Raw genomic sequence first — 24,134 nt, forward strand, 5'->3', positions numbered from 1 at the left:
ATGACTACATGATTGTTTTGTTTTTTTAATTTTTAACTATTCCAGTTCTGCCCTCTAAAATACTTGATATTCAAGTTGTACCTAGAAATACCTAATATGATTTTTATAGTGACAGGCTTTAAATATTCATGATAAAAGAACAGGAGTCTCAGGGCGCCTGGGTGGCTCAGTCGGTTGAGCATCTGACTCTTGATTTTGGCTGGATCTCATGGTTCCTGAAAGCGAGCCCTGCGTCAGGCTCTGTGCTGACAGTGCAGAGCCTGCTTGAGATTCCCTCTCTCCCTCTATCTCTGCTGCTCCCCCTGCTCAAAATAAATAAATAAACATTAAATTAAAAAAAAAAAAAAACAGCAGGAGTATCAGTGCCAATGCAGAATAAAGGAGTATTGGCAAAATCCAAACAATGTGAGGGCTTAAAGGAATACATCTCTTTGATATCATGGCACATTTTAGCTTCCCAAGGAGGTATAGGTTACTCACGGTAGATGCAAGCAACTTTACTCTCTACTGAAAGAAAAACCACACTCTTTCTTTGATGTGTAAGAGCCCTGAGGCTTATAGGACCTTGTACATAAAATGGGTGTAGATTCCCCCCCCCCCCGTAATTGATTACTTTAAAAATAAAAATATCTGAAGAGATGGGGCACCTGGGTGGCTCAGTCAGTTGAGCATCTGACTTCAGCTCAGGTCAAGATCTCTCAGTTTGTGAGTTCGAGCCCCACGTTGGGCTCTGTGCTAACAGCTCAGAGCCTGGAGCCTGTTTCAGATTCTGTGTCTCCCTCTCTCTACCCCTTTCCCGCTCATGCTCTGTCTCTCTCTGCCTCTCAAAAATGAATAAATGTTAAATAAAAAAAAAAATTTTAATCTGAAGAGCAAAATTAATTATCAGGAATTATACATTTAATTCAGGAAAAATAAATCTGGTAAATAGTACAGGCATACTTTGGAGATATTGCAGGTTCAGTTCCAGACCACTGCAGTAAAATGATTAAAATAAGACAACAATGGGGGCACCTGTGTGGCTCAGTCATTTAAGCATCTGACTCTTGGTTTTGACTCAGGTCAGGATCTCATGGTTCGTGAGTCCAAGCCCCATGTTAGGCTCTGTACTCAGCACAGAGCCTGCTTGTAATTCTCTGTCTCCCTCTCTCTCTGCCCCTCCCTTCCTTGCTCTCTTTCTCTCTCCCTCTCAAAAATAAATAAATAAATGTTAAAAAAAAAAAAAAGGACCACAATGAAGTTCGTTACATTCTACCTACAGTAGAACTTCTTTCAAAATTGAAGCCTATCTTCTCAAACCCTGCCATTGCTTTATCAACTAAGCTTATGTAATATTCTAAATCCTTTATTTTTGTTTCAATAATCTTCACAGCACCTTCACCAGAAGTAGATTCCATTTCAAGAAACCACTTTCTCTGTTCATCCATAAGAAGCAACTCTTCATCCATTTAGTTTATCATGATATTCCACCAATTCAGTCACATCTTCAGGCTCTACTCCTCATTCTGGTTCTTTTTCTATTTCTACCACATCTACAGTTACTTCCTCTACTGAACTTTTGAACCCCTCAAAGTCATCCATGATGTTCGGAATCAACTTCTTCCAAACTCCTGTTTGTGTTTATATTTTTACTTCTTCCCATGAATCCGGAATGTTTTTAGGGACACCTGAGTGCTCAGTGGGTTAAGCATCAGACTCTTGATTTCAGCTCAGGTCATGATCTCATGGTTCATGGGTTTGAGCCCCACATCTCTGTGCTGACATTGTGGAACCTGCTCAGGATTCTCTCTCTCTCCCTCTCTCTCTGCCCTGCCCCACTGGCTTGTGCTCTCTCTCTCTTTCTCTCTCTCTCTCTCAAAATAAATAAAACTTAACAAAAGAATGTTTTTCATGGGATCTAGAATGGTGACTCATTTCCAGAAGGTTTTCAGTTTACTGTGCCCAGATCCATCAGAAGAATAATTAGCTATAGCAACTATATAGCCTTATTAAATGTATATCTCAAATAATAACTAATAATCATTATAATAATAAATAATGAAAAGTCAAAGTTACTCCTTGTTCCATGGGCTGCAGAATGGATGTTGTTAGGCATAAAAACAACATCAATCTTGAGGCGCCTGGTGGCTCAATCAGTTAAGTGTCTGACTCTTGATTTTGGCTCAAGTCATGATCTCACAGTTCATGAGATCAGGTCCTGTTTCAAGCTCTATCCTGACAGCATGGGCTCTGTGCTGACAGCAAGAGTCTGCTTGAGATTCTCTCTCTCCCTCTTTCTGTGCCACTCCTCCACACATGTTCTCTCTCTCTCTCATGCTTTCTCTCTTTCTCTCTCTCAAAATAAATAAACTTTTTTTAAAAAGGGAAAAAAGGGGCACCTGGGTGGCTCAGTCAGTTAAGCAACTGACTTCGGCTCAGGTCATGATCTCATGGTTCGTGGGTTCAAGCCCTCCGTCAGGCTCTGTGCTGACAGCTCAGAGCCTGGAGCCTGCTTCAGATTTTGTGTCTCCCTCTCTCTCTGTTCCTTCCCTGCTTGTTCATTCTCTGTCTCTCTGTCTCTCAAAAATAAATAAACATTAAAAAAGGGGGGGAAAGGGGGCGCCTGTGTAGCTCAGTTGGTTAAGTGTCAGACTTTGGCTCAGGTCATGATTTCACGGTTTGTGAGTTCAAGCCCCACATGGGGCTCTGTGCTAACAGCTCAGAGCCTGGAGCCTGCTTCGGATTCTGTGTCTCCTCCTCTCTCTCTGTCCTTCCCATGCTCATGCTCTGTCTCTGTCTCTTAATAATAAATAAACGTTAAAAAAATTAATAAGAAAAAAAGGGGAAAAAAACATCAGTCTCCTTCTACTTCATCAGAGCTCTTGGATGACCAGGCACATTGTCAACGAGCATTAATATTTTGAAAGGAATCATTTTTTTCTATATGGAAGGACTCAACATGGGCAAACCCATGTTGTAAAAAGATGTGCTGCCATCCAGGCTTTGTTGTTCCATTTATAGTGCACAGGCAGTGTAGATCTAGCATAATTCTTCAGGGCCCTAGGATTTTCAGAATGGTCAATGAGCAATGGCTTCAACTTAAAGTCATCAGCTACATTAGCCCCCAACAAGAGAGTCAGCCTATCCTTTGACACTTTAAAACTAGGCATTGACTTCTCCTACATAGCTATGAAAATCCTAGATGGCATCTTCTTCCAATATTTGGCTGTTTCATCTAAAATTGAAAATATGTTGCTTAATGTAGCCACCTTCATTAATTATCTTAGCTAGATCTTCTGGATAATTTACTGTAGCTTCTATATTAGCACTTGCTGCTTCACCTTGCACTTTTATGTTATGGAGATGGCTTCTTTCTTTAAACCTCACAAATCAACTTCTGTTAGTTTCACACTTTTCTTCTACAACTTCCTCACCTCTCTCAGCCTTCTTAGAATTGAAGAGAGTTAGATCTTGCTCTGAATTAGGCTTTGGTTTAAGGGAAGGTTTTGTGTTTTGCTTTCTCATCATTTGTGTGTTCACTGGAGTAGCATTTTTAATTTCCTTCAAGAATTTTTCTTTTGCATTCACATCTTGGCTAACTGTTTGGCACAAGATGCCTACCATTCTCTTTATCTCAGTTTTCAACATGCCTTTTTCATTGAGATTAACCATTCCTAGCTTTTATTTTAAGTGAAAGACATTCAACTCTTCCCTTCACTTGAACACTTAGAGGCCATTGTTAGGTTACTAATTGGCCTGATTTCAATATTGTTGTGTCTCAATAGACACAATAGGGAGGCCCTGAGAGAGAAAGAGATATAGGGAATGGATGGTCTATGCAGCAGTCAGAACACACTCAATATTTATTAAGTTTGCCACCTTATATGGGCCCAGTTCATAGCACCCCAAAACAATTAAAATAGTAACATCAAATATTACTGATCACAAATCACCATAACCAATATAATAATAATGAAATATTTTGCAATATTGTGAGAATTACCAAAATGTGACACAGAGACATGAAATGAGCAAATGCTTTTGGAAAAATGGCACCTATAGACTTGTCCTAAATAAGGTTGCCACAACCTTCAATTTGTAAAGAAAGGAGTATGTATGAAGTACAGTAATGCAAAGCTCAATAAAATGAGCTATGGTTATATATGGGTTGTTTTTCAGCATGAATATTATCCTAAAGATTTTGAAAGACATACTAAAGTTCAGAAGGGTATATTTCTCATCAATGAATGACTATAGGTTAAGTTTTCCCAGGAATATTACAGAATTTCAATGAGCAAGGCATTTGGTAAGACAGGGGGAAAAAATGACTATATTAAAATTAAATATGGGGGCATTTAATATCTGAAAGCTTTCATGTGGATCAACTTGGGTTGCCCTATACTTAATATTCCAGCTCTTTAATGCCTCGACTGTACAACAGCCCCAGACCATTTGAGAATTTACCAAGAAAAACAAAATGCAATAGAGTGAGAAATGCAATAGTTCTGGACTAGGCTAAATTCATATCCCTATTTACTCCAGCCATATTAATTTAACCAGGTTTTTATCTTTGGCCATAGACCCTGAGTCACTCTATGGGACAAGCACCTGACAATACCTGATAGAATTGATGACAATGCAAATAACAAATGTAAGAAGCTCACCCAAGAAGCCATGGAGATTCTAGAGGAGTAAGATGTATGACTACAGAAAAGTAGGGGAACTTGTTATTGCTGTGTTAAGGATGAATTACTAAAAGAGATACCTTTACAAAATGAGATCGCTTGCTCTGAAGACATAGTCTTGGTCTGTTATCCTGAAGTCTCCTCTCCAGTTCTGTTCCCTATTCCTACCTCTGCAGAGTTCAAGAGCTCTCATCCTCTAAACATAAGTCTAAATTTGTAATCTCAACCCCATTCCCATCTCCTTTGTTTCAGGACAGAAGGAATGGAGAAGCAAAGGGTAGGAAAGAGCCTAGTGTTTAACAAAATCCTCTATTTCATTAATCCTAAAGCACACTTATCTTGTTCATATTTTGTATCTCTGAAAGTGAGATATGTCATTTTATAATCAATATAGGTCAGGGAACATGAACATAATTGTTCATTTGTTCGTACACTTATTGCTTCAATTGAATTATGTGTACTATTGGTAACAGAAGTATAAAGTGTCTTCAAAAAATTAGACTATAATTCATCCTTGAAACTAAGTTATTATGTGAATAGAAAGAGTAATTAGGGAAAATGATTAAGTAAATAATCATTGTTGGAGAAATGATTTCAAGTCCATATTTTCTTGCAAAAGAGCAACCAACAACAGTATAACAATTAAAAAAGGAAAAATCCCACAAGTGGATAAAGCCATGATGCACGGTAATGCCTCCCTAACTTGAATCACCTAGGGATCTTGTTAAACATGCAGACTCTGATTCAGTGAAGCTGGGGTGGGGTGAGATACCTTGCATTTCTAACAGTCTCCCAGATGATACTATCGTATGCTGAAGAATTACCTCTACTTGCCACAAGCAATGCAACCAAAGGTGGGATAAATTGCCAAATAAGTGGAAAAAAACTCAAAGCAATTAGAGGCTGGCATGATCAATCTGTATGTTGCATACAACTACCATTAGTCAGAAACTTCTTGCTGACTTTAAAGAGAAGCCCTTACCTTCCAGCTACTTGTGATTCAATGGAGGAAAGTATGAGTATAGTCAATTAGGAAAAGACTAGAATCAAAACTTATAAAATGGCTATCAATAGAGCACTTTTATAAAAACACTGCATCCTCAATGCTTTTGATGGCACTAATGGTGATATTATATTGAAAACATGCCTGTTAATGGCTCTAAGTTGAAAAATGATTTAAGAGAATAGGATTCTATATATGAAGACATTTAAAATATTTTAATCAGTTTATGTTTCTTATTATTTCCTTTTTAGGTATGGATAAGAATGATTTAATTTTTTTTAAATTTGGGGCGCCTGGGAGGCACAGTCACTTAAACATCCAACTCTTGATCTCAGCTCAGGTCATGATCTCACAGTTCATGGGATCAAGCCCTAAGTGAGGCTCTGCACTGAGAGCACAGAACCTATTTGGGATTCTCTTCCTCTCTCTTTCATTAACATGTAATAAATTAGAATGATTTTCTATAAAAACAATAATAATTTACCCTAAAAATCTATAAACTGGTGCCTGGGGAGTCTGATAAATTTTAGATTGCATTCACTAAGATTATATAGCCTCTGCAGACAAGGACTACTAGAATATATAATTAAATAAATTTCCTTGTCTCTAACATGGTGGAAAAAAATATATGAACAAAAAAGGAATGACCTAGAGAAAGGATAGTCAGGGTTCTCTAACAAGAAAGCATCCAAGACAGTCCAGAGGAGGACATATCCTAATTTTAGAAATAAGTATCCAATCTCTTTCACAAATACTCCCCAAGTGAAGATCAATGTAATAGACATTTTAATCATTTATTTTATTTCCCTGACTGGCTCCATGCTCACCAAACATCCTTGTGTTTATAATTTGTCTTTCTTTTGCTGAGAAGAAAGAGAGTTCACCCATACCAGTACAAACATTCCACTCTACCTAAGAGTTAAATATTTAAAATGATGAGTTAATAAGTTAGAACTCTGGACAACACATTAGTCTCTTAGAGATTTGGTCTGGTAAGAATGCCCACAGGATGTCACCTAAGGGCAAGCTTGAAAAATTAATTTCTGGGCCTGCAGAGCTGAGAACCAGACTCAGTAACGTGATGACCTTATCAAATAATGATTCTGACCTTGTCTAAGCTGCCAGCTGGCTTCCCAAGTGTTTACTTCCCTAACTGCAACAATTACTATAATTCACATAACAAAAAAAAATTCAGAAAAGTAATAGGAGACTAGATTTTATATACACCACATTTTAACTCCTGATTTATTCCCCAAGAATATTTTATTAATCAAAATCTATTCTGTTTTCCAACATTTTAGGTTTATTAACCAAAATACTGGATGCATATTGGTAGATGATAAATTATTCATAATTTCCATGTGAATTTCATTGAAAGAAAATGCAGCATAAAGCTTTACTATGCAGCTTATCTGAACCAAATCCATTAGTGTGGATTTACAAGAGACATATTGAGAATTTATCTAATAATGTTGGCCTAAGTAAAACAGGGAAATATAAAGTATAGCATATCAATACTAGTTTTCAAAACAGGTAAGAAAACATTTAGGCAATCTAATATTTAACCACAATGACTTCAAGGGGACATACCCCAAACTAATTAAATCAGAATTTCTAAGGGGTAGAGCGCCATATTTCGTGCTTTAAAAAAATTGATTAGGGGCACCTGGGTGGCTCAGTTGGTTAAGCTTCCGATTCTTGATTTCAGCTCAGGTCATGATCTGACAGTTTGTGGGATCCAGCCCATATCAGGTGCCAAGTTGACAGTGCAGAGCCTGCTTGAGATTTTCTCTCTCCCTCGCTTTCTGCCTCTCTCACTCTCTCAAAATAAATAGACCTAAAAAAGTTTTAATAAAAGCTCAGTTTGCAGGGTTTAAGTAAAAGTGATGGGTATACTCCAGACCTGAGTCCATCATTGGATGCTACATTGTCACTGCAACACAGGAATTAACAGCACAGACATGGGGTCACAGTGCCTTGATTCAGACCTCACTTCACCCTTCTGTGCCTCAGATGTACTTCATCTGTAAAATAATAATACCTACCTTATAAAGTGGTATGGAGGGAGGAGGGAAGATGGCGGCGTAGGAGGACGCTGGGCTCACCGCGCGTCCTGCTGATCACTTAGATTCCACCTACACCTGCCTAAATAACCCAGAAAACCGCCAGAGGATTAGCAGAACGTAGTCGCCGGAGCCAAGCGCAGACGAGAGGCCCACGGAAGAGGGTAGCAAGGGTGGCGAGGTGGTGCGCGCTCCACGGACTGGCGGGAGGGAGCCGGGGCTGAGGGGCGGCTCGCCGACCAAGCAGAGCCCCCGAGTCCAGCTTGCAAAAAGCGGACGGGCCTGACGGACTGTGTTCCGACAGCAAGCGCGACTTAGCGTCTGGGAGGTCATAAGTTAACAGCTCTGCTCAGAAAGCGGGAAGGCTGGAGGACAAAGGGAAGGAGAGCTGCTGAGCCCCCTGACGACAGAGCTCAGTTTGGTGGGGAACAAAGGCGCTCGCCAACACCATCTCCCCCTCCCATCCCCCGGCCAAAATCCCAAAGAGAACCAGTTCCTGCCAGGGAACTTGCTCGCTCTGCGCAAACACCCAACTCTGCGCTTCTGCGGAGCCAAACCTCCGGCAGCGGATCTGACTCCCTCCTGCTGCCACAGGGCCCCTCCTGAAGTGGATCACCTAAGGAGAAGCAAGCTAAGCCTGCCCCTCCTGCCCCTGTGCACCTTGCCTACCCACCCCAGGTAAGACTCCAGATCCCCAGCATCACAAGCCTGGCAGTGTGCAAGTAGCCTAGACAGGCCACCCCACCCCACAGTGAATCCCGCCCCTAGGAGAGGGGAAGAGAAGGCACACACCAGTCTGACTGTGGACACAGCGGTGGGCTGGGGGCAGACATCAGGTCGGACGGCGGCTCCGCCCACCAACTCCAGGTATATGCCACAGCACAGGGGAAGGTGCCCTGCAGGTCCTCACCACGCCAGGGACTATCCAAAATGACAAAGCGGAAGAATTCCCCTCAGAAGAATCTCCAGGAAATAACAACAGCTAATGAGCTGATCAAAAAGGATTTAAATAATATAACAGAAAGTGAATTTAGAATAATAGTCCTAAAATTAATCGCTGGGCTTGAAAAAGGTATAGAGGACAGCAGAGAATCTCTTGCTACAGAGATCAAGGGACTAAAGAACACTCACGAGGAGCTGAAAAACGCTTTCAACCAAATGCATAACAAAATGGAAACCACCATGGCTCGGACTGAAGAGGCAGAGGAGAGAATAGGTGAACTAGAAGATAAAGTTATGGAAAAAGAGGAAGCTGAGAAAAAGAGAGATAAAAAAATCCAGGAGTATGAGGGGAAAATTAGAGAACTAAGTGATACACTAAAAAGAAATAATATACGCATAATTGGTATCGCAGAGGAAGAGGAGAGAGGGAAAGGTGCTGAAGGGGTACTTGAAGAAATAATAGCTGAGAACTTCCCTGAAGTGGGGAAGGAAAAAGGCATTGAAATCCAAGAGGCACAGAGAACTCCCTTCAGACGTAACTTGAATCGATCTTCTGCACGACATATCATAGCGAAACTGGCAAAATACAAGGATAAAGAGAAAATTCTGAAAGCAGCAAGGGGTAAATGTGACCTCACATATAAAGGGAGACCTATGAGACTCGTGACTGATCTCTCTTTTGAAACTTGGCAGGCCAGAAAGGATTGGCACGAGATTTTCAGTGTGCTTAACAGGAAAAATATGCAGCCGAGAATCCTTTATCCAGCAAGCCTGTCATTTAGAATAGAAGGACAGATAAAGGTCTTCCCAAACAAACAAAAACTGAAGGAATTTGTCACCACTAAACCAGCCCTCCAAGAGATCCTAAGGGGGACCCTGTGAGACAAAGTACCAGAGACATCACTACAAGCATAAAACATACAGACATCACAATGACTCTAAACCCATATCTTTCTATAATAACACTGAATGTAAATGGATTCAATGCGCCAACCAAAAGACATAGGGTATCAGAATGGATAAAAAAACAAGACCCATCTATTTGCTGTCTACAAGAGACTCATTTTAGACCTGAGGACACCTTTAGATTGAGAGTGAGGGGATGGAGAACTATTTATCATGCTACTGGAAGCCAAAAGAAAGCTGGAGTAGCCATACTTCTATCAGACAAACTAGACTTTAAATTAAAGGCTGTAACAAGAGATGAAGAATTGACAAATTGACAAATTGACAAAATTGACAAACCTCTAGCCAGGCTTCTCAAAAAGAAAAGGGAGATGACCCAAATAGATAAAATCATGAATGAAAATGGAATTATTACAACCAATCCCTCAGAGATACAAACAATTATCAGGGAATACTATGAAAAATTATATGCCAACAAATTGGACAACCTGGAAGAAATGGACAAATTCCTGAACACCCACACTCTTCCAAAACTCAATCAGGAGGAAAGAGAAAGCTTGAACAGACCCATCACTAGCGAAGAAATTGAATCGGTTATCAAAAATCTCCCAACAAATAAGAGTCCAGGACCAGATGGCTTCCCAGGGGAGTTCTACCAGACGTTTAAAGCAGAGATAATACCTATCCTTCTCAAGCTATTCCAAGAAATAGAAAGGGAAGGAAAACTTCCAGACTCATTCTATGAAGCCAGTATTACTTTGATTCCTAAACCAGACAGAGACCCAGTAAAAAAAGAGAACTACAGTTAATATCCCTGATGAATATGGATGCAAAAATTCTCAATAAGATACTAGCAAATCGAATTCAACGGCATATGAAAAGAATTATTCACCATGATCAAGTGGGATTCATTCCTGGGATGCAGGGCTGGTTCAACATTCGCAAATCAATCAACGTGATACATCACATTAACATAAAAAAAAAGAGAAGAACCATATGATCCTGTCAATCGATGCAGAAAAGGCCTTTGACAAAATCCAGCACCCTTTCTTAATAAAAACCCTTGAGAGAGTCGGGATAGAAGGAACATACTTAAAGATCATAAAAGCCATTTATGAAAAGCCCACAGCTAACATCATCCTCAACGGGGAAAAACTGAGAGCTTTTTCCCTGAGATCAGGAACACGACAGGGATGCTCACTCTCACCGCTGTTGTTTAACATAGTGCTGGAAGTTCTAGCATCAGCAATCAGACAACAACAGGAAATCAAAGGCATCAAAATTGGCAAAGATGAAGTCAAGCTTTCGCTTTTTGCAGATGATATGATATTATACATGGAAAATCCGATAGACTCCACCAAAAGTCTGCTAGAACTGATACATGAATTCAGCAAAGTTGCAGGATACAAAATCAATGTACAGAAATCAGTTGCATTCTTATACACTAACAATGAAGCAACAGAAAGACAAATAAGGAAACTGATCCCATTCACAATTGCACCAAGAAGCATCAAATACCTAGGAATAAATCTAACCAAAGATGTAAAGGATCTGTATGCTGAAAACTATAGAAAGCTTATGAAGGTAATTGAAGAAGATTTAAAGAAATGGAAAGACATTCCCTGCTCATGGATTGGAAGAATAAATATTGTCAAAATGTCAATACTACCCAAAGCTATCTACACATTCAGTGCAATCCCAATCAAAATTGCACCAGCATTCTTCTCGAAACTAGGACAAGCAATCCTAAAATTCATATGGAACCACAAAAGGCCCCGAATAGCCAAAGTAATTTTGAAGAAGAAGACCAAAGCAGGAGGCATCACAATCCCAGACTTTAGCCTCTACTACAAAGCTGTCATCATCAAGACAGCATGGTATTGGCACAAAAACAGACACATAGACCAATGGAATAGAATAGAAACCCCAGAACTAGACCCACAAACGTATGGCCAACTCATCTTTGACAAAGCAGGAAAGAACATCCAATGGAAAAAAGACAGTCTCTTTAACAAATGGTGCTGGGAGAACTGGACAGCAACATGCAGAAGGTTGAAACTAGACCACTTTCTCACACCATTCACAAAAATAAACTCAAAATGGATAAAGGACCTGAATGTGAGACAGGAAACCATCAAAACCCTAGAAGAGAAAGCAGGAAAAGACCTCTCTGACCTCAGCCGTAGCAATCTCTTACTCGACACATCCCCAAAGGCAAGGGAATTAAAAGCAAAAGTGAATTACTGGGACCTTATGAAGATAAAAAGCTTCTGCACAGCAAAGGAAACAACCAACAAAACTAAAAGGCAACCAACGGAATGGGAAAAGATATTTGCAAATGACATATCGGACAAAGGGCTAGTCTCCAAAATCTATAAAGAGGTCACCAAACTCCACACCCGAAAAGCAAATAACCCAGTGAAGAAATGGGCAGAAAACATGAATAGACACTTCTCTAAAGAAGACATCCGGATGGCCAACAGGCACATGAAAAGATGTTCAGCGTCGCTCCTTATCAGGGAAATAGAAATCAAAACCACACTCAGGTATCACCTCACGCCAGTCAGAGTGGCCAAAATGAACAAATCAGGAGACTGTAGATGCTGGAGAGGATGTGGAGAAACGGGAACCCTCTTGCACTGTTGGTGGGAATGCAAATTGGTGCAGCTGCTCTGGAAAGCAGTGTGGAGGTTCCTCAGAAAATTAAAAATAGACCTACCCTATGACCCAGCAATAGCACTGCTAGGAATTTATCCAAGGGACACAGGAGTACTGATGCATAGGGGCACTTGTACCCCAATGTTCATAGCAGCACTCTCAACAATAGCCAAATTATGGAAAGAGCCTAAATGTCCATCAACTGATGAATGGATAAAGAAATTGTGGTTTATACACACTATGGAATACTACGTGGCAATGAGACAAAATGAAATATGGCCTTTTGTAGCAACGTGGATGGAACTGGAGAGTGTGATGCTAAGTGAAATAAGCCATACAGAGAAAGACAGATACCATATGGTTTCACTCTTATGTGGATCCTGAGAAACTTAACAGGAACCCATGGGGGAGGGGAAGGAAAAAAAAAAAAAGAGGTTAGAGTGGGAGAGAGCCAAAGCATAAGAGACTGTTGAGAACTGAGAGCAAACTGAGGGTTGATGGGGGGTGGGAGGGAGGAGAGTGTGGGTGATGGGTATTGAGGAGGGCACTTTTTGGGATGAGCACTGGGTGTTGTATGGAAACCAATTTGACAATAAATTTCATATATATAAAAAATATTAAAAAAAAGTGGTATGGAAATTAAATGACTATACACACACACACACACACACACACACACACACACGCATATATGATCTAGAAAAGTCCCTGGCATGTGGTAAATGCCAAATAAATATTTGCTATTATTATCTTCTCAACTGTGTGTAACTCTCAAGAGCCCTCTCTAGTGTCACAGCAGCATCTTGGCCTAGCTCAAAGTGCCTCCACCAATCTCTAATTGTCCCAAAAGTAGCACATCATAATCAATGCTGGTAGCACAGCTAGTTCACCCTACTTCCCCCTTGTAAGTTATCCCCTGCTCTGGCTTCCTCTTTGTCCATGTGTACTACCCTCAGTACTGCTTATTTCTTATTACTGCCTCACTCTGCTGTTGCAGTTCTTGACAACTGCACTGTCCATGCCCCAGACATGGGTGGACTGTGGATTCTCAAGGTAAGCAAATTCATATGTGGAGTCATGTAGACTTTATTCCATGGATCCCAGCATAGCCCTGTTTGTTTCAGAGTCTGACAGAGCATCCTGCACAGAGTAGATTCTGTCCCTCCCAGTCAACAGATGATCAATTCCGCTCTATAGGGCCAGACCAAGAGGCATTTGAATATCTTCCCCATTTTCCTTTCTCTTTTTCCTTTATTACTGGGGAGATTTCCTTCAACCAAAATATCTTTTTATTCAGTGAAAAAATAAAACCTCTCGTGCATCCTCTTATGCATCTGAATAAGTTAGCTAACTCTTGGCAAGGGTTATGGTTGGGGATGGGGATTGACATGATGTCTACATGAGTTAAAGTTAGTCTCAGAGCTTGATAACTTTTCTTTTGTTAACTGTTATTTCATAATCATTATAAGATTATAAATAATACTTAATAATAATATCTACCTTGGGGCACTTGGGTGGCTTAGTCATTTAAGTGTTGGACTCTTGATTTCGTCTCGGGTCATGACCTCATGGTTGTAAGATCGAGCCTCCCATATGCTGTCAGTGCAGAGCTTCCTTGGGATTTTCTCTCTCCCTTTCTCTCTGCCCCTTCCCGTTCTCTCTCTCTCTCTCTCTCTCTCTCTCTCTCTCTCTCTTTCTCTCTCTCAAAATAAATAAATGAACATGTGAAAAATAATAATAATACCTACCTTTTTATTATCTAGTTCCCATTTTATGAGAGCTGAGGGTAAGCAAACAAACCCTACCAAAGGAATTTGACTAAGAATGGTGACTAAGGTATTGAAAGTACTTCCTTGGAAGTACTGAAAAATAGCTGACAAATGACAAGAAATTACAGACCAAGGTTGAAGAGAAAATAGGATTGTGAAAGAGTAAACACACTCAGAAGATACGATTGCCTTAGAAGCATTTGTTGGTATCAGAAAACTTGAAATTTCATTTTGATGGTTTCTATAAGCAGTCAAGGTCAGAACCCAGGAACCACACAGGATTTAGTCATGTAGGAGCCACAATAAACTGGGATACAAGGAAACTGTGCCCTTGGTATAAGGGTGCACTGTTAGGGAAGAAATTCTAACACTTCAGAACAGTAAGGCAGATGTTATTCAGGGGGGCTATCATAATAGGCATAGGTTTTGCAGTAATGGAAAAAGATTGGGCTCAACTCCAAATACAACAAGAAAAAATGGGATTTTATACCCAAGGAGCAGAGTAGGGTCTTGATGAACAGAGAATTACTGAGAGTGTAGGATAATTCTTGCTAACTGACCTAACAGGAGTATTGCCAAAGGCAGGCAAGAATGATCAGATATTTCCTGGGAAACAGTGAGAGATGAAAAAGATAATCAGTTATACAGGGTGGGGGATTCTGACTACTCTGACTTTGAGCTCTTGCTGAAACGGGGTTCTTGAAAACATGCCTAAGAATAGCCTAGTTGAAAAAGAGCTCAGAGGAGCCTAAAATTTGGTCAGGAGAGAGTCTTTGTCAGTCTCAGAAGTGGAGCCGCTCATGTCCAGAATTTTAGCTCAGGCTCCAATCATTAGAGTCATCCAAAAAACCCAAGCTTTGAGCTCAGTTAGAGATGGTCCAGGACAGCATGCAAAGCAAGAGCAAATCCTTTCTAAAAGAATGTAACTTCATCAGGTGCTGAAATTATTCCTGCAAAGTATTGTTCAAATACAGTGAACAGCATACAGGTAACCAAGAATAGCACAAAGATAATGAGAAAACTAGATTCCATGAGCAAGAAGTAGCAAAAATCAAGAAACAACAAACAGACCCACAAAGACTTCAGGCATGGACTATGTGTAGAAGGTAGTTAACAGAAGGCCTGACTGCTATTCTTTGAAAGGCCTGCTTACTGGGTTGGTTCTTGGCTAGTTTCTGGGAATTTGAATTTCAGAAGGGTTCCCACCAACAGTAATTGATAAGAGTGCCTTCTTTGCTACACTGTGCAAACAATATGGTTTATGCTAAACTCTTGTTCCTTCTGGGAGTCTGGGTATGTGCCTGGCACAGAGAGTGTCCATGTGATCAGCACTCAATAAAAGCCCTAAACACTTAATCTCTAATGAGCCTCTCTGGTTGGCAATATTCCATATGTTGTCATAACTCATTGCTGGGGGAATTAAGCTCATCTTGTGTTTCTCTGGAAGCTTATTTTCCTCTGGACTACCTCTATGCACCTTTTCCTTTTGCTAATGTTGCTCTCAAAAATTTCACTGTAATAAAGCTTAGCCATGAATACAAGTAAGTGATGAAACCTGAGAGTCCTCCTAGGAAATCACTGACCCAGAGGGTGGTCTTGGGGAACTTCCAACACAGACTATAAAGCACTTATGCTTGTCTATTGTGTATATAAACCACAATTTCTTTATCCATTCATCAGTTGATGGACATTTAGGCTCTTTCCATAATTTGGCTATTGTTGAGAGTGCTACATGGCAATGAGAAAGAACGAAATATGGCCCTTTGTAGCAACGTGGATGGAACTTGAGACTGTGATGCTAAGTGAAATAAGCCATACAGAGAAAGACAGATACCATATGTTTTCACTCTTATGTGGATCCTGAGAAACTTAACAGAAACCCATGGAGGAGGGGAAGGAAAAAAAAAAAAAAAGAGGTTAGAGTGGGAGAGAGCCAAAGCATAAGAGACTCTTAAAAACTGAGAACAAATTGAGGGTTGATGGGGGGTGGGAGGGAGGGGAGGGTGGGTGATGGGTATTGAGGAGGACACCTTTTGGGATTAGCACTGGGTGTTGTATGGAAACCAATTTGACAATATTCATATATTGAAAAAAAAAACACTTGTGCTTGTAATGATAACATAAATACAAATTTTAAGACATCTACAGAGAAAAGGAAAATATAAAAAGTGATCTTAGGAGGCTTGAAAAAATAATTTTGAACTTCTTAAATTAAAATTCAATAAGCAAAATTAAAATGGTGGTGGTTCACTTTAAACACAGAAAAGACACAGCTGAAAATGGAATTTACAAACTGATGATGCCACACTTAATTGGTTTTAAAACAAATATTTTCCACTTTAGTATCTTCTGAAATTGTATTCAGTTTACATCAATATGATAAGAAAAAATTTTGTCATAATTTATTTCTTTTAAAAATCAATGGTGTCAGCCTGAAACTAATGTTAAATGTCATTCGTATCTCAATTAAAAAAATCAATGGTGTCAGATTTGATGAGATACAGTATATCAGAAGAAATGATCTAGAATGCAATATAAGACAAAATGAAATGGAAAATACAGAGGTAAGGAAACTTTGATTTTTTTTAATGAGAAGGATCAAAAGAGGTAAAAGAGAATAGAGCAAAACAGAGACAATATTAGAAATTATATGGTTGGGAGTTTTCCAGACATGATGAAAATCACTATATTAATTACATAGTGCTGCATAAAAAATTACCCTAAAACATGGCTTAAACAACAAAATCCACTGTTTTACAAAAACAAGATCAGGAATCCAGAAGTGACTTAGTTGGGTAATTCTAGCACAGAGCTTTACATGAGGTTGCAATTAAGACATCTGCTGGGACTGGAATCATCTGAAAGCTTGATGGGGCTGGAGTATCTCCTTCCAAGATCAGTTGCACGGCTGCACGGCTGTTGGCAGGAAGTTTCTGTTCCTCATTACATGGGCCTATCAAAAGGGCTGCTCACAATACAGCCCAATATGGCATTTTCCCCAGAGAAAATGATTCAAGAGAGAAAATGGGTGATGGAGAGAGGAGCCAAGACCCAGGCTTGGAAGTGGCATACAGTTACTTCTGCCATGTTCTATTGGCTTCATGAACCAACCCTGGTAAATGTGGGAGAAGACTACATAAGGACATGAATGCCAGGAGGCAGCAATCACTGGGAGCTAGTCTGTCACTGACACTAATTCAGATTCAAAATACCCAACAAATCTCAAACAAATAAATGAAAAAAAGTACACACCTAAGCACCCAATGGTAATGTTACAGAAAACCAGTGGAAAATAGGAGATCTTTAAAACATGCAAAGAGAAAAGATTATCTTCAAAGGAGCAAGCTTTAGATTGAGAGCTAACTTTTCAACAGCAATATTAGAATCCAGAAGATGATGATCTTTCAATCCACTGAAAGAATATACCTAGAAAAACTTCTCAAGAATGAAAGTGAAATAAAGACATTTTCAAATAAAAAATGAGAGGATTTTCTCAGTAAACTCTCATGAAAGAAATTTCAATAAAGGTACTTCAGGCAAAGAGAAAATTATGTCAGATGACAGTTTTAAGATGCAGGAAGAAATGAAGGGCCAAATATGATGAACTATGTCTATAAACCAAAAAGAACTTTGATTATATAAAATAATAATGAGACTAATGTTTCATTGGGTTTTTGTAAGAAGATAAGAGATCAAACAATAATAACTTTTATGTCAAGAAGAGGGTAATTGAAGATAAGTGCTCTGAAGTCTTTGTGTTGTCTTAGAGAGGAGTGAAGGTATAGTGTATCAAAGTTTTACAGATTAAAGGTAAATGTAGGGATTTTTAGAGTAACCACAAATGAATAGAAACAAAGGAGATATCATCCGAATCATTTGTGGGAAACAAAGGAAGTAATAAAAAACAGTATTAAAGAAGATAAGAAGGTATATGATTGTAATAAGGAGGAAGTGGTGATAGGAGTAGTCAGACCCTTATAGGTAATAAGACAGGTACATTGTCTTTAGAGAATTAAAAATAATAATAAGGAAGATTAACCCACCACTCTCCTTCTTCTTGGCCAAAAATTAATAAATGAATAAACAGAACAAGCACTAAAAACAGAAAGCACAAAGTAAGATGACACATTTAAACCTAATATAGTGATAAAATTTTTTAATGTTTATTTTTAAAATAGAGACAGAGCATGAGCAGGGGAGGGGCAGAGAGAGGGACACACAGAATCTGAAGCAGGCTCCAGGCTCTGAATTGTCAGCACAGAGACCGACACAGGGCTCGAACCCACAAACTGTGAGATTATGACTTGAGCCGGTCAGATGCTTAACTGACTGAGCCACCCAGATGCCCCTAAACCTAATATGTTGATAATTTATGTTAAATAAAATGCACTAAATGGTACAGGTGAAAATTGTTGGACTGACTAAAAAATAATACTCAACTACTGTATATGCTGTTTATAGGAGATACATCTAAAACATAATGATACAGATAGTTGGAAGTATAAAAAAGGAAAATATATACTATGCAAAGGAAAAAACAGAAAATAAAGCTAGTGTAGCAATGTTAATATCAGACAAAATATACTTTAAAGCAAAATCATTAGCAGAAATAGATAGATACTAAGGAAAATTTTTTAATTCACCATAAGATAAAATTTTAATATGTCCATACCTAATTAATATTAGATCAAAATACAGAAACCATAAATTAACAGGCCTACAATGGCTAATAACCAAAATAACAGACCTACAATGACTAATAAGAATCATAGTGGGAGGTTTTATGTATTTGTTTTTTTTAAATGGTAAGATATAGAAGATTTGAACATGAGTAAAGTTGACCTAATAGATGTATAGAATACTATGCTCAATAAATGAATATATGGTTTCATACAACATACCATTTTGTTTATATAATGTTCAAATATGGCAAAATTATGATTTAGAAATTCATACAAATGTGGGAAAACTGAAAAAAATTAGAAAAGGATTGTGACAGAAGTCAGGTAAAATGGTGGAGGAGTAGAGGGGTATCTAGAAGGGACAAATGGGTGAGATCTGGGTTCTGCAGTATTGTATTCAGAACATTGTTGATGTTGATCTTGGTAGTGGTTTTCATAGATGTTTATACTTATGTGCCAGATTTTTTATGCATTTTATATATATTTCACATATATGTGTGATTTACATTAAAGAAGACAAGGAAATATGGAGGCCAAGAAAATAAAAGTAATTTGCTAAAGACCAATGCTTATTGAATTGGGATTTTAACCTAGACATTCTCATTCTCAAACTCCTTTTTTTACACTTTTTCCTGAAGTAAAACCATAAAAATATTTCCCGTAGGGCCAAACTTTTTTTTAACAGTCTCTGCCAGTCATTTTGCCCAAAGTAGCCATATGAAAACGTGCCTGCCTTCTCCTTGTTTGGCTTGAAGCAATTAATGAAATTCAAAGCACAACTAAAGCAACTTCTCTGTAGACACCAAGGGGCAGACTGTGCAAAGGCAATTGTCTCCCTTCTCCTGTATATTTCTTTAGTCTTTGTTTTTAAATGAAGTATAGTTGACATATTTGTTTCATGTGTACAGCACAGTCAGTGGACACTTACATACATTACAAAATGCTCACCTCAATAAGTGTAGTTACCATTTGTCAACATACAGAGTCCCCTCTCCCATATAGATTCCAAATTCCTTCTATTTCTCAGACCAACCTGCACTCACAAAGTCAAAGTACCATCTTAAAACAAGATCAACCAGTTGGAAAAGTGATTAAAGTTGTTCTTTTTGCGACAGATTAGTGACTATGTTTTAGATGTACAAAGGGTTAAAATAATCTGCCAGCATAAAATCAGACTGAGGGGCAGAAGATCATTGTAGCAAATTAAAATTTTCTCTTTCTATGGAGCATAAGACTATGATGAAATAAAGAGGCTGAGTGAATAAGGTTGCTGGTCAAATTGTATTGAATAATTTTGATGTTGGTACATATAAAAAATAGCTCATCTATATATAGAGCATTTTATCTGAGAATTATTATATAGGTGTATATACCCCCTTGTAGATGGTTCTTTCTCTTATTATAACTAGAAGTTGTTGTTGTTTTTTTAATAGACCATTTAGGGATATAGAGAACCACTGCTCATTGTAGAACTGTAATTAATTGTTAGTAATCTTATGTTTCTTAAAATAATCATGTCAGGGATGGCAAATTCTGGGCACTGAAGCCACAACCCCTCTCTTTCCAAACACAAGACATACGTCACTCATCTGCGCCAGAATCCTCAAACAAGTACTCTGAGCAGCCACCATCCATCTATTGGAGTTGGCACAAGAGTTAAAATCTATTCAACAACTATTCGAACTGTTTCTTTTTGTTAAAAATTTTTTTCAACGTTTATTTATTTTGGGGACAGAGAGAGACAGAGCATGAACGGGGGAGGGGCAGAGAGAGAGGGAGACACAGAATCGGAAACAGGCTCCAGGCTCTGAGCCATCAGCCCAGAGCCCGATGCGGGGCTCGAACCCACGGACCGCGAGATCGTGACCTGGCTGAAGTCGGACGCTTAACCGACTGCGCCACCCAGGCGCCCCATCGAACTGTTTCTTAAAGAACATGCCGTGCACAATAATGTGTGGAAATACAGGATACGACTTTATTAAAATATAGTATAAGGGTATAGAAGAAAAAGAAGGGGCTTCGGAGTCTAAGAGCCCTGGATGTGAATCCTGGCTCTGTCTTTAATTTACCCTGTGGCTTTGGCAAACCACACCTCCTTTTCAAAAAAGTAGTGATCACTGTCTTTGTAAAAAAAAAAAAAAAAAAGAAATAATTTTTATTTGTTTGTAGAGAAACTTTAAGTTTATTTATTCATTTTGATAGAGAGAGAGAGAGTGCAAACAGGGAAGGGGCAGAGAGAGAGGGAGAGAGAGAATCCCAAGCAGAATCCACATTGTCGGCACAGAGCTTGACACAGGGATCTGCCGTGAGATCATGATCTGAGCCAAAGTCAAAAGTCGGTCGCTTAACCAAATGAGCCACTCAGGTAACTCAGTAATAATTTTTAAGTGCAGACACGTAATAGGGGTCCTTCACATGGTGACTATTAACTCTTATAGTGAAAAGAGCACAGGTTTTGAATCAGGCAGACTTAAATTCAAATTCTGACTCCTCCTTTACTGTGACTTTAGATAAATTATTTACTCTTAGCCTGTTTTTTTCCTCAGGCAAAAACAGAAATAATAACTGCCTTGATGAGTTTTTTTTTTTTAAGAATCAGTGCTAATATGTGGAAATTGCCTCAAAATTGATCAAAATGGGATGATGGCTTTTATTTTTCTAACACCACAGTTGCTATTATTCTTCCCTCCCCTCCAAAACAAACTATGTAAAATAATTGAGGGAAAGGGTACCAAACTGTTGATAGGGTGAGGATGAAGATGGGGAGGAAGAGATTTAGAAAGCTCTGAATATCTATAATTTATATATTGTTTGAATTTTCCAGCTCTTAATTTCTATCCGAAATGAAAAAAAAAAAACAGTATAATATTAAAACTTTAAAAATGTGAAATGCTTATTAACTGTCCATACAGAATTTTCAAATACTGATTCAACCATAATAAAATATAGCTCCAAATGATTGGGACACAGCTATAATATTTGCCATCATTGTATAGTTTTCATGTTACATTATTAGGTAAGTTTAAACCTCAACAAAGTACACACACACACACACACACACACACACACGCAGTTTACCTAGATTGAGATAGGAACCTTTCTTTACTCCCTCTTTCCTCCTAAATTTAGAATAAAATGTGATCTATATTTTGCTTATTTTAAATGTATTTTTTAAAGTGTCAAGATAGATAACTAATCATCATTTTCATATGATAGAGCATATGTTAGACAAAACTTTGAGACCTTCCTCATTATTCCTCAGCATTTCATTAAAGAAAATTTAATTAATTAGTTTAATTTAATTGTAGCCCCAAACTGACCTATCTTTATAACTATTGAAACTGGGTTGAACATATGACTTGCACAATGCAATATTACCAAAAGTGTTGCAAAAGACAGAGAAAAGCTTGCATATAGAGGCTTGATTTCTTGCTGCACTTGGTATCCTGAGACCATCATGTAAAAGAGCCTAAACAAGGTGGAGAATGAGAGGCCAAATGAAAGAAAATCAGGAAAGCTAGATTAACATCCTACCAACAACAAGACTGAGTGGGGGCATTCAGAATTGACTGGCTACTAGTATTAGCTGCCGGGCCTGCTGACAACGGATCATGAGAGAGCCCAGAGATCAGCCAACCTGCTCCACAGAATTGTGAGATAAATTAAGTGGGTGTGGTTTTAAGGCACTAACTGTTAAGGTAATTTTTTAATGCAGGAATAGATAACTAATGCAGAGATTTAAGCTGCATTAATTATTATTATTTTAGAGAGAGAGTGAAAGTGGGGAAGAGGGGCAGAGGGAGAGAGAGCTGTTTTCTTTAATTTGACCAAAAAACAAACATAAAACAGTGCAAAAGAGCAAATTCTAAAAGATAAACCAAGCTTCATTTAAATTCAGCTCAGTCTCGGGGGGGCGCCTGGGTGGCTCAGCCGGTTAAGCGGCCAACTTCGGCTCGGGTCATGATCTCGCGGTCCGTGAGTTCGAGACCCGTGTAGGTCTCTGTGCTGACAGCTCGGAGCCTGGAGCCTGTTTCGGATTCTGTGTCTCCCTCTCTCTGACCCTCCCCTGTTCATGCTCTGTCTCTCTCTGTCTCAAAAATGAATAAACGTTAAAGTTTTTTTTTTTAAATAAATTAAATAAATAAATAAATAAATTCAGCTCAGTCTCTTAAAATTTACAATCATCTTTCCACTGCCTAGAATGCTCCTGCTGAACACCCTCATGCACATGAGCCCCTCCATCGTTTGTATTTGATTTCCCCACAAGTGTCTACTTAGCCTTCAAAAATCAGCTTCTGGGAAGACTTCTGAAAACATCATGCAACAAATAAATAAATTTTTCCATCCCTTGTGCTATTCCTTTACAGTGTACATACCTCTATCATAGTATTAGTGTAATTGTCTATCTATTCCAACTTTCTTACTCTTCACCTCCATTAGGATGTGATCCTGTCAAGTCCAGGACTTATCTGATTAATCCAGATATAGAATGATGCCTTAAAGTAGAAAGCACTCAAGATACATATGGCTCACAGTACTTTATTGAATTATAATTAATATACAATAAAATACATAAAGTAATGTTAACTGCATTAAATTTTAATAAATATAATACAGACACGGAAGCATCACCAAAATCAAGATATAGTACGTAGAGTATTTCCATCATTTCAGAAAGCTCCCTCCTGATCCTTTGCAGTCAACTCTTCCCATACTTTCAAACCCACCCCACCACCTAGAGGCAATGATATTCCATTTTTTAAAAATTTTTAATGTTTATTTATGGTTTTTTAATATGAAATTTATTGTCAAATTGGTTTCCATACAACACCCAGTTCTCATCCCAACAGGCGCCCTCCTCAATGCCCATCACCCACTATCCCCTCCCTCCCACCCCCCATCAATCCTCAGTTTATTCTCAGTTTTTAAGAGTCTCTTATGGTTTGCCTCCTTCCCTCTCTATAACTTTTTTCCCCCTCCCTTCTCCCTCCCCCATGGTCTTCTGTTAAGTTTCTAAACATCCACATAAGAGTGAAAACATACAGTATCTCTTTTTCTCTGTATGACTTATTTCACTTAGCATAACACTCTCCAGTTCCATCCACATTGCTACAAAAGGCCATATTTCATTCTTTCTCATTGCCAAGTAGTATTCCATTGTATATATAAACCACAACTTCTTTATCCATTCATCAATTGATGGACATTTAGGCTCTTTCCATAATTTGGCTATTGTTGAAAGTGCTGCTATAAACATTGGGGTACAGGTTCCCCTATGCATCAGCACTCCTGTATCCCTTGGGTAAATTCCTAGTAGTGCTGTTGCTGGAACATAGGGTAGATCTGTTTGCTCATGGATGGGAAAAATAAATATTGTTAAATGGCAATACCACCCAAAGCAATCTACACATTCAATGAAATCCCAATCAAAATTGCACCAGCATTCT

This window comes from Herpailurus yagouaroundi, unplaced genomic scaffold, assembly GCF_014898765.1.
Source record: "Herpailurus yagouaroundi ecotype Mexico unplaced genomic scaffold, PumYag 165, whole genome shotgun sequence".
Lineage (NCBI taxonomy): Eukaryota > Metazoa > Chordata > Mammalia > Carnivora > Felidae > Herpailurus > Herpailurus yagouaroundi.